Consider the following 13,452-nt stretch of genomic DNA (forward strand, 5'->3'; position numbering starts at 1 on the left):
GAACAAGACAGGACAGAACAGTTTAGTGAAAAAACGTCAGAAAAAGTTAGAACAATCAGTTAGACATCAATTCGCAATTAAAAATAAAAAAAAAAAAAAAACAAAATTGTAAATTATTATATGAATTTATCGATTCTCGTTTGTTTTTTCTATTTTTTTTTTTTGTGTGAAAAATATAATAAAAATTGTTTTTAGTTGTAAAAACCACGAGCACACGAGAAGTATTCTCACAATTAAATCAAAACAAAAAATGAAAGCTTTGCTTTTGACACTTCTCACGAATCTGTTCAAGAACAGGAAATCCTGTTCTTAATCTTAACTGAGAGTGTAACCGAATAGGCTTTTTATTTTACTCGATCATAAAATCTGAAAATAATATAGAAAAGTGCACGACCTAGGGATGGCGGTTGTTGGTACAAAAATCGGTTTTCGGTTTTTCCGGTTTTTTTCCTTTCGGTTAGACCGGACAAAAAAGTCAAAAAAGAAAAATGTAACCTAATTTGTCAACCAAAATCAAAAATTTTCGAGAAATCCCTAAGCAACGTTTTTTTTAGTTTGATTTTACTATAAGAGTTCTTAACTCACTCTAAATAGGAGTTTTGAAGAATATTTTAAGCTAAATATGAATGAAAATTGATAATTATATACATAGTTGAGGGAATGAAAGTTTTGAGGGTTTTCAGTTTTTTGTCTCGTCACTCGTCGGGCCTTTTTTGTTCCAAGTTTTTTTTTTCTTCCGGTTTTTTTGTAAAAACCGGTTTAAACCGGAAGGACAAAAAAACCGAAAAAAAAACCGATTGACCGAAGTAAAAAACCGAAACCGGTTTAAACCGGCCGGTTTTTCCCACTACAACCTGACCGAAACGAAGAACAGTGTGAGATTTCGCGAATTTAGCGGAATTTAATTCGAAAAATGACTTGTCTTGTTTGTTGCCAAAACCGGTTTTTCTTAAAGCTAATAGATTGTAGAAAGTTAGGTGGGGATCATATAAACAAAAAAACAAACAGCTTTGAAGTTGCATTTGGTGATTTTTATTCTGTATATTTGGTGGAAAAGATTACTTTGCTCTTAATTTTTTCTCGTGCGTTTGAAGTTTTATTTTTTTATATTTCCTTAATATCAAGGTATAATTATGTAAGTAATTTTTTATTTCACAGGGTGTTTCACATTTTTGTTTTGGTGATTGAAGTTAAAAAAATGTGTTTTTTTCGATTTTTGTACATTTGTTAGAGCAAAACTTTAGTTATTCCGCTAAGAGACAGTATTCAATGCAAAGCTTGATTTATTATCTATCAAGAAACACTTAAATTTGGCACCCCAATTTTGTTATAATATATTTTTTTTCGATTTTTCTAAGTGACAAAAAAAAAGATGACCTACCGTCTTAGGATTTGGTTAGCTATGTTATTAATTTAAGAACTTTTTTATTTCACAGGGTGTTTAAAAAATAATAGGCTAGTGAATTTCATTTAAAAATTGTTATAACAGAAATACAGGGTGTTCAAATCCAATATTTAGAGTAAGAGAAAAAAAGTAGTAAGTAATTTGAAAAATTAAAAAAGAAAACTACCAAGGAATAAAAAAAGATTATATCGGATAAAGCGTGTTTCAGTAATAATAACGAAATATAAAAAATTTAAAATTTTTTAATTTTCATAACGTTTATCGATATTTAAACAGGGTTTTCATATTTGCATACCTAAGTTAATAATCAAGTGCTTGGTCATTTATAATTCTTGGCTTAGAAAATGTGCTGCTTTCTGAAGATAGAATAAATTTATTTATGGCAACTATTAGAACGCTTTGTTAAAGATTCAGTGAAATATAGGCTAAAATCGGTCGAAACTGTGGAAGCTTGAAATTCACATACTTTTCCCGACTCATTGAGAATTTAAGACTACTGTAAATAGTCTAAGATGAAATAACCGACCATCTAAAGATAAAAAAAAAAGAATTTGATGAGTCCTGCAAGAAAGGCAAAAAACCCAATGTTTCCAGTTAACTTTTATGTAGTTTCCGAACTCCGTTTATCAAAAAATTGCCTAATTATGCATATAAAATTATTTCTATTTCATTTTCGTATGTAAGAGTTATAAATATTACCAACAAAAATTAATGTGTGTAATTATGTTATTAATCGTACTTTTACTCATTATTGTACTTATTTTTTTAATAATATTATAAAAAAGAAATGGTAAAATTTTTTTTTTGTGACCATACAGTACCTTGAAAAATGAGTCCACCGAAAGGTACTTTCAGAGCTCTGTACATAAATAATTTGACGAGAGAATTAAATAATTGTTATTATACCATTGTATATAGAAACTATAGTACTATCATGAAAGTGAATTTATTAGGTCCGCTTCCTTTAACTAGGGTGCGCTGCGGTAGCTTTATTCCAATTTTTTGAAAGTAGAATGAAGGAATAAAATACGTGTGTAAGAAAGAGAAAAATACTTTCATCTTTTTAAAAGGATAAAGAGAAAAAACCGAAATCATATGTTTGAAATTTGAATTTCGACTGCTTGGGAATAGGGAAGGAGAAATGTAAACAAAATATTTTTTGTTTACAACGCTTTGTTTATTTCTTGTTTCCTAGGTGATAGTAATTTGAGTATTTTTGAATCAAATAATTTATTTTTGCGAATTTGAATAGATTTTTGTTTTGGGACTTTTATTTGTTATATTCTAAGGCAATGTTGCAACATTTAACTTATCTTGTATTGCTTATTATTTTTTAAGTATAGTTTTTACTTTATAGTTCAAATTGATAATATAAAAACAAGTTTTAAACTGCATCATTTTGAATTATAAAGTAAATAAAGTTAAAAACTAAATAATAAGGGGGAGCGTCAATGAGGCACATAAAATTCAAAGGAAGGTTATTAGTTTTTGACATAACAAAATGCTAAATATTTTTTTAAAGTTTTATGATTTTTGTCAAGTTTGTATTAATTAATAAAAACCTGAAACATTGAACAAAAATCTTAAAATAAAAAAAAAAGTTCAAAACTACATTGTATGTGTACAATGTACATACATATTTTTAATTAAAAAAATCTACTTCTCTAGAATAATCAGTTGTAGAGCGCCCTGTAATAAGAAAGCAAAAGCTTTTGTTTTTAAGTATTAAAGTACATAATAATAGAGCATTACTCGCTTTATTATTTCATTAATGAATAAATTAGAGTTAAGTTAAATGTTGCAACATTGCGTAAGAAAATATCAAACAAAAATTCAAAAACAAAAATGTATTCAAGTTTTCAAAACAAAATATTCTATTCGACAACAATCACCTAGGCAACAAGAAAAAAATATTTCAAAAAGAAGAATACAAACAAAAAAAAAAAACATTTCCAAAGAAGAATACAATTTTAAATTTTATTTCAAACGTGATTGCCACATTAGTCAAATTGAACTAAAATATTTAAGCAGATTATTATAAACGCGAAATACATACACTTAAATACAATCATCTCATGCCAAATTCACTGCAATTATTGACGAATTTTTTCGAGACCATGTTTGAAATTTAATGTTTCATTACTTTCTAACAAGTTAAAAATGCTTCTCACTTATTAAAGAGAGAAGATTCAAACAAAATATTCTACAGAATTTACGTTTTGTTATTTTCGCTGTCAAAAAAATGAATCTAAATGAAATTCAAAAATATTAAATGTTTCTCGACATCATTATTTTGATGGAATTTTATAACTCTGTGTTTTATGAAACTTAAATATTTTTGCGATTACTATTTATCGTAAGACTTTTTATATTTGTCTTGTTTAAAAAAAAAAAGTATTTATACTATGTATTTATTTCCAAATTTTTTAATTTATTTGAAAACAAAAAATTTTTACTTATGGGCAACCGTGGTTGTACGTTTTAGTTTTTTTTTTTCAATTTTTAATAAACAACTTTCATTTCTACTTATGCATCTTTCTATCTCCCTCTATCTACAAAGCTAAATATGTAGTCACTTTCCCCCGAATTGAAATTTGAAATAATATTCCAATATCTTAAATAATATTCCAATATTTTGACGACTCCTTCATTATCTGATTATTCTTAGTCCCCACTCCTGCCAAAATCATTCCATGAATAGGTCCGCTCTCTTGAACCAGACGGCGCTTCAGTCGTTGGAACCCATGATAGTACTATAGTTTTTATATACAAGGATTATACTTCATTATTGATATATTTATAATTAATCTTGCAAAGAAAGAATTCTCAAAAAGTTAAACCTGTAAGCGCTATTAATTTAATTCCGCTAAATGACCGAATTCCCACACTGCGACGACGACATCTTCAACTTTGTTTTTTTTATCCGCACATTAACCATCTCATTCCCATCTATAGCCTGGTACGCAGCTCGCGCTAAATTTTAGCTCCCATACATATTATCGAAAAATTTTATCTGAGCTAAAATGGATTCCATACAAATTAGGGATGTTACGAATATTCGCATCCGCAAATGCGGAACTTCCGCATGATTTGGGACATCCGAGTCCGCAATAATCAATGCGGATTTTCATGCGGATGCGGATGCGCGACAAGAAAGAAGTTGGGTGGAGCCAGTGAATGGCGCGTACTAGTGGGAGTCACACCGAGTAATACGTCTGTTATTGATTTTTTTAGGCAAAACACAGAAAAAATGCAAAAGTCTTAAATATAGTCCGTTTTCACTAGAGCCTTAAGTCGAATTTCAAATTGTATAGGAAATTTTTAAAATGTAATTTATAACTATCATTATTTTAATTCATTTATTTTAATTTTGTATATAATATCTTAAACATCCGCAGCTGCAGATGTTAACTTTCAAAAATCCGCATCTGCATCCGCGGATGTGAAAAAATCCACATCCGCAACATCCCTAATACAAATTATCGATAACTTGTATGGGAATTTTATCTCGACTAAAATTTAGCGCAAACAGCGTACCAGGCTATAGATGAGAATGAGATGGTTAATGTACGGATAAAAAAAAAACAAAGTTGAAGTTAAACGGTATAGGGCTTTCCTTTTTGCTAGGAGGAGAATGTTTTGTTTCTCATATAATATGAGCGATTGTCAGCGTTTTTGCCATAAAATGAGTAATTGTCAATAAAAGTTAAATTTCTATAGTCAAAGCCGACGGAACAACCCGAGCAGCAAGAAGCTAAGGAAAATACCTGTTAGAAGCTACAAAGTTATAGAAGGTGCCAACTCACAGTGAGGTATTTTGACCTAAAATGTGGTCATAAATCAAATTTCTCAGTTTTGCCCCCCAGGATTAAGCTTATGTTCCATAACAGGTTGATAACCAGACTTCTTTTTAGTGAAGTTTATATATAAATTGATCAACCCAGTTCGCGAGACCATCAGTTGCAACTTGCACTATTTGGGTAAACACGAATGTTTTTGCGATTTTTATGAAAAAAAAGTGAACTGTCTAAGTGGTTTTTTTTTAACATAAAAGTGATTTTGGTGAAAAGTTTTGATATGGATATTGACAATCAAGGTATAAATGGTATTCCAAAAAAAATTTTTATTGTATATGCAGCTCTATTTTACTTAAAAAATTTGCACTTTTTTGTTATTTTTTTTTAAACAGTGTTTTTAAAATAGTGTAACACGCCGCAACATGGTCTAACCTATATGTTATTAAAATACTAGATGTACGAAAGTACGTAAAAGTACACAAAAAGTACTAAAGTACTAAATCAAAATTAAATTATTAACGTAGGTACATGGCAATGATATTTAAATACATTCCACAAATTAAAATGTTATAAAATTAATGAAATTGCTATACAAATCGAATGTACAATTGGTCTTATGACCTAATAAATCACTACAAATTATTACTTCAAATATAAAGGTTGTGTTTTAATTATTAAAGAAGTTGGAAATTTTTACATTTACATTTTTTGCTATTTTTTAATAAAAGTAGACGTTAACATTGGTCCTTCGAGCCTTTTTTAAGAACAATTAACAAACTCTTATAAAAATTTAATAAACAATTATAAACATTTTAGTGGGTGCTGTGTGTGCAAAAGAAAAAATTAACCAGTTTTCAAGAACAAATTGACATTCGCAAATTAATTTAAATTGCATTTACAATAATCAATTAAATAAGTGAATAAAATCAAACTTTTTCTTAAAATCTAATTAAATTATAATTAAAAAAAATATCTTAAAGATAAAAATTAAAAATCCGTGCGCGTTAGTGGAGCCCCAACAACATCTTTCTTTCAACAAGACGGCAGCAAATTTGTAAGTCCTGCACATATTACTTTTAATTAAATATATCTTCTGGATTTTCTGTAGTTAAACATAAAATTATAATAAAAATGGCTGATAGTAAAAATTATAAATATGGTGAATTACAAAAGGGTATTTTGAGTAAAATTATTAGAGACCTCACAAATTTTAAAAAATCACCGAAAGAGCTAAGGGTCCCAGCATACGCTTCAGGTCGTTTGGCAAAATTAGAGGACGACATGGCGACATCCAAAGGGTATCACAAAGCAATTATTGGTGCCGGTATGCTAGAAGATTATTTAAAAAAGGAGGAGTTAGTGGTGGTATATGATCAGATATATGAGATTTAGCTCGAATATAGGGCAGAGTTGGTGGACGCAATGGCAAAAGCAACACCCGTCAGTGCGGCGCCTTCAAGTAGGGGTACTATGCAATCGTCGGCGCAAGCGTCATCGCAATCTGGAATCCGACTTCCTCGCATAGATCTACCGAAGTTTGACGGATCTTATGTTACGTGGCGTGGTTTCCACGATAGATTCCAAGCTCTCGTGCATAACAATAAGAGTCTCGATGATATCGACAAACTGCATTTTTTGCAGTCGTGTTTAATTGGCGATGCCAATCGATTTATGCAAAACATTTCGGTGGAAGCAGCTAGTTATGAGAAGGCTTGGAAGCTTTTAGTGGAGCGTTATGACCACAAACGCATTCTGGTGCATATCCAAATGCAAACTCTTTTTTGCCAACCTTCTCAGACTCATGAAACTGCTTCTGGGCTTCAAGACATTTTGTATACAACAAGAGAATGCTGCCTTGCTCTTGAAAACATGGACGTTCCGGTGTCTAGCTGGGACACAGTGTTGATCTGGTTCATTCTCAAGAAACTTCCCAGCACTAGTCAAAAGCTGTGGGAAGAGAAGTTAGGGAATCGAAAAGACTTACCCAAATTTAAAGAATTCACAGAATTTTTGGAGACACGTTTCCGGACCTTGAGGTTGTGGGGCAACAGGATCCTGGTGCAGCAGGCCGAAACAAGAGTGAGCTACCCGTCAACACCAAGCCACGTTTCCACCCTGCAAAATCGAATACTTTCCTCGCTAAGCGGTCGGCCAAGCAGCCTTACACCCCAGTTCCTTGGAAGCGATGTTTGTGCCCAAATATTTCTACCAGAAATAAAAAGGCCGCTAAATGGTATTGGCCCGATCGCGCAAAATACGCAATTAGGGTGGATTGTGTTAGGGAAAGTTCCAGCGGAAATTCCCCGGCAAGTACGCAGCTTTCTCCAAATTGCGGAGTTAAGCTCACCGATGGAAAAATCTTGTGAGATGGAAGAAATGCCGTTCCAGATACATGAAACCCTTGACAACATTGCTTGCGATGAGCATTTTGCACAAAATACTAGGCGCTTACCTGACGGGCGTTATGAAGTGAAGCTGCCGTTCAAAGGTGGAAGTCTTACAGCGATTGGTTCCAGCCGACAAGGCGCTCTTCGACGATTTCAACATCTCGAAAGCAAACCCGATGCCGACATGAAACCTAGTGCGGACTGCACAAAATGCATTGAAAAGTACAAAGACCTAAACCATATAAAAGAAATAAATGCAAACGATCCGGTTTTGGCGAACACTTTTCATTATTTCTTCTTTACTTGTTTATTTGTTTGTCTTCATTTTTTCTTCATTTGTTTGGCAATGAAGGCCATTTATATAGAATTGGCATTCCGCCAATTTACCACAAGAAGAGGAAGGTACCAGCAAGTCAACAATGACTGACAAATTTGGTTGACGCTAACAATGAAGCAGCGAAGATGCTGAATCACCATATCTGGAAAGAAAGCGCGACAACCTTAGCTAACTCTGGTATAACTTGGAAATTTATTCCCCCAGCTTCTCTCCACTTGGGTGGAATATGGGAAGTGGGTGTGAAATCCTTTAAGTACCATTTGAAACGCGTTGTAGGAACGGAGAGGCTAACCTTTGAGGAACTCGCTACGCTTCTAGTGCAAAGAGAAGCGTGTTTTAGATCGAGACCCTTATGCCCACTATCCGACAGCATAAACGAGTTTTCCCGAATCCAGCAGCGTCCAAAATTGACCCAAATAAAGATGATTGGTGATTTGATTCCTCTTAAAGATGAGCAACTATGTTGTTGCCGTGAAAATAAAAAACGGATACATGAAGCGACTGATCACAAAAATATGCCTTGTATCGCCAAACCAATGCACCGCAGAAGCAACAATAATTTAAAATTAAAATAAATGCCAACCTGCAAGCAGATTCATCAAAACTCAAACACCATCGATGCAAAATAATTTAATCTTAAATTAAAATCTTGAATTAATTCAAAAATCAAATCAAAATCTTAATTGTCGTTTAATAAATTTCAAAACAAAACCCTAAATTATTTCGAAATAAACACAAATTATTTAAAATATTTGCTCAAATCAAATAAAAAAAAAAAACAAATTTAATTGAAAATTGTATTTATTTAAGTACAAATGTACTGTAGAGTACTATGAAACAACAATAAATTTTCTTCAAATTAAAATTAAATGTTGTCACAAAACACATAAAACTTTATTTTTCATAATAAAATAATGTTCTGCAACAACGCAAACATTAAATTTACAAAACAAATAAAATAATTTAATTAAATTAAAACTCCGAAATTACACAAATCATCACAAATTATGAAATGCAAAATGCATTAAATTAAAAAAAAAAAAAAACACAATCCACAAAACCTACTGTCAAAATGATTGTGAACAAAATAAATGTCAGCGGCATAATCTTCAAAATATAAAAAAAAGAAACAAAATTTTAAATGTTTTATTTTTATTAAAATAATTCACAAAACAACTTTAATTTAATACATCGAAATAATATTATTCGTTCAATAACAAAAGAACGCATATTATACAAAATAATATTAAACATAAACATCATTTTATAATAAAAAATATAAAATGCAACAACAATAATTTAAATGTATTTAAATTTAATTTAATTCACAAAATTACATTTTATTTAAATCATAAAATGATATGAGTTCACATATTTAATCAATGATTCATATTAATCAAAATAATAATGGATATACATCTTATATTTAAAATATAAATCACAACAACAATAATTCACTTATTCATCACTTGAATTAACAAAAAAAATAATGTCAAAACGTATCAGCAAATATACGTCACAATTAAAATAATTTGTCGAAGACATTTCACAAATTCCATCACGAAACAAAATTACATTAATAAAATTAAAATTCGTATTAAATTACACAAAAGCAAAACATAACCACTAAATTTCATCGAATTAAAACAATTAAATTGAAACACCAATAAATTGCACTAATTTAAATTCGATACAAAAAAAAACACTTCATATTAAGGTATAAACAACAAAAAAAAAAATGTTCACCACTGTTTATGAACGTCAAACAAAACTTTGATATCACTCAAACATGTATAAACACTTTTAATTGATATCACTCAATACTCACTCAAGTAAATAAACGTCGCGTCGCGAATAAATAATAAATTGGAAGTCGAGCATTTTTTCACTTTCCAATTCGTACATTTACCTTATGTATGTATATTATAACCAAATACATAAACCGATCACGCCATTATCTGCTTTAACCCTTATATAATTGTATATGTACATTAAACACAATAAAATTAATCAAAAATGGCATATAAAGCCAATTAATTTATAATTTTACCAAATATAAATGAAAATTGTTAATTCGCCACACAACACTCATGCACACACCGATCGAAAATTATTATTTAATGCGCGCGCGCTCACTTCGTCGATTTTAATATAAATATCATTCAATATCGCATTCAACAAACACTTACTTGAAAACCACCATAATTATTTATAAAACTAAAACACCGAAAACTAAAACACGGCTCTCAACCACAGTACACATAAAAAGGTAATATATTCCGAACTGACATTGGTCGCCAGATTGTCAAAACATGACACTTTGGCGACCAATGTCAACTACCGAATTCTTAATTGTTTAAAATACCGACGAAAAACGCACAAAAACTGATAAACCACGCACACCAATAATTTTTAAACAATTATTTACCATTTTCCGCGATGAAACACGAAGAAAATTTGTTATTTTTCAATTTATTATATTTTTAAATGACATTTTATAAATTAAAACAAAAACAAATTTCCTGTTTACTGCGATTGAAATATAAAAATTAAAGGCCGACCTGACAGATTGGTGCCCATTTTTGACAAACAAATTTTGACAACGTTCGGAATATATTACCTTATTATGTGTACTGTGGCTCTCAACAATACAAACTTAATTATTTAAATAGTATAAAAAATCGCACGAGAGTTCAACCCCGACCGACGACCGTACTACTTCATGTAAAACTACAACTTACTATTAGATGATAACGGCTATGGGTGTACGAGTATGAATGCAACAATGCTATTGACATTCATTCATGTCTGACTGTAGCAACAGAGATAAATATAAATTAATCATTTAATTTCTGTTTTTGTTATATTGTTGACTTTGTTTATCTTTAATAGTCAAATGCACTAATTATGTTATCTCTTTTCATGTTCCCATTGCAATGAGAAATATGAATTATGATGTCGGTAAAGCAGTTCCTGACCAATATTGCACTTCAAGAGTTTGTCCGAGTTTTAATTTCTTAGGAACTTTGATATTTATTAGCAGGGGCGTATACAGGTTTGCTTCTTGGGGGGGGGTCATGCCAATTTTTTTTTTTTTTCAAAAGTTTTGATAGCAGGCATAAACCTGAAAATGGGCTTTTTGAATTATTATTAAACATTAAAATTTGTGCGTCTTGCATTTCGAATCGAAAAGTTCCGAATGTATTGTTCTAAAAATAACCAAATAAAAACGGTATGAGATTCGTTAAGTTTAGCGTTAAACCTTAAAGCCTAGAACGCTGCTGATGTGAAACGAAATTTTTCGTCGGTCTCCACGAGGACAACGAAATGCTTGCGAAATCTGGACCGAAAAATACTCAAAAATTGCAAAACATAAATGAAAAAAAAGCAAACACGCATCGCAGAAAGACATGCAATGACAAAATGAACAACAAAAACAAACAAAACAAAATGCACGACTGGGGTCGCACGTACTTGCTCTTGCAGTTTAAAACACTTTTATGTTGGTTTACTTGTAGATTTTAAAAGCTGCCTCTATATAGAATTAAAGAAATTTTGTTGATGTTGGGGAAGAGCCGACATTTAGGGCAAAATTTTGTTAAATGAAAAAAAATGTTTTTTTTATTTGACTTTTTTGAAAAAAAAAAAATAGAGATGTAGTTCTATTGCAATTGCTTTGAATATTACGTCTGCAAAGGAGGTACACTTTCTAAGGGAGATACAAAAAAACAAAAAAAAAAACAAACTTTCAGAATTCCATAAAAATCATCTGTACCAAATTTGAAAAAAAACCGTCCACCCGTTTAGGCTGTGGAAATGTGTACAGATAGACGCACAACCGCACGGACGCACAGACGCACAGACGTACAGAAGCACGGACGGAGTTGCGAGACCCACTTTTTTGGAATTCTCCATCATCGTAATGTTGGTTTTGATTAAAACCTCAAATTTTTTTTCGACACGAAACCAATACTTGCCCTATAGAGCAAGTAAAAACTCAAAATGTCATTTTTCCACACACAATGAATGTCCCCGGCAATTGTTTGTGTGCGAAAAAGAAGTTTAGACTTTCAATTTCGTTGTGCCGAACAGCGTACTACAGAACGAAAAGTTGAACGAAATTTTTGGTTTACCATTTCGTTGTTTCATTTTTGTATGGGATTTTTCGTTTCTTATCAGCAGCGCACTAGGCTTCAATTTTGACAAATTGAGGCTATCCTCTCCTAAAAATAAAATGTACTGTACGAGTACTTCGATTGAATAATTTGCCTTAAAACAACTGTTCATTGTTTTCCGCTAGCCCAGAAAGTTAATATAAAAATCGTTTTTACTTAATAACAGTTTTAACTTTTGAATTAAGTCTTCCTAACCTCAGGCAAACGAATCGCAAAGTTTTGTAAAAAAAAATTGCATTGAAAATATAATTTTTTTTTAAATTTTGTTTTAAAATTGTATGGGAATTTAAAATACCTCTATTAAAATAGTAAAGACAAAAAAAATAATTTTGGCGATATTTTGAAATTCAACCGTTTTCAGGTATTAATCAGCGGTTTACAATATAAAAAACATTCAGTTGTATTTATTAGATTAAGCCCTGCTTTTTCAATCGCCAGATAGACTATCAGAAGAATAAAGGTCACTATAAAAAAAAAAACTTTTATTCGTAGGAATAAGCTCTAACTAAGGTTTATCTAACTATTCAAAAAATTAGCCCTAAGTGATATTTAATAAAAATATTTAAATTGCCTTAGATAAGGTTGCTTACATTGCTTCTATAATTGGCTGGCCATTGATGATTAACAAATCGATAGTTGTTTCAAAAAATGCAACAGATCTAGCAAATTAAGTATGTACAAAATACTGTTATATTCTGTAAGCAAACAAAATTCACCAAATTTTATCAGACGAATATATTGAACTGGAACATTGCAAAAAACTAAAAAGATTTGAGAAATGATATCCTTCTTTAACATTTTGCCGATGACGAATTTTATCAACAGAATTGACCTCCACACAGCAAGGCCACAGAAAGCTTCCCTATTTAAAACATATTTTATTCACTTCATCATATAAAAAAATAGAAGATATGGCTGCTTCTTTTATTTGCTGGTAAGCAGTGTCTTGCCCTTAAGATGTTATTTTTGTGTACCTACTAGATTCAATTTCTTTTAAAAAGTTTTGAATATAATACTTATCCGGATTTTGTTTCCATACAAAACACTACAGCTCAACTAATATTATCGAACGAATCAAAATAATCCTTATCCAGCATAGCGTTCGTTAAAAATATGACCACATCCCCAAAATATGGTAAAATAGTTTGTTTGAATACCAAAAGTTTTTTTTACCTTTAATTTTCGTTCATGTTCTAAAACTTCAACATTTTAAAAATAATATTACTCAAGAGATTTCAGTATCACATAACAAATTTTTTTTTAAGTTCTGAGTTCTTGGGGGGGGGGGTCATGACCCCGTGACCCCCCCCCCCTTGTATACGCCGTTGTTTATTAGAATAAATTTTTTGGT

The sequence above is a fragment of the Episyrphus balteatus genome, chromosome 2 (assembly GCF_945859705.1).
Source record: "Episyrphus balteatus chromosome 2, idEpiBalt1.1, whole genome shotgun sequence".
NCBI lineage: Eukaryota > Metazoa > Arthropoda > Insecta > Diptera > Syrphidae > Episyrphus > Episyrphus balteatus.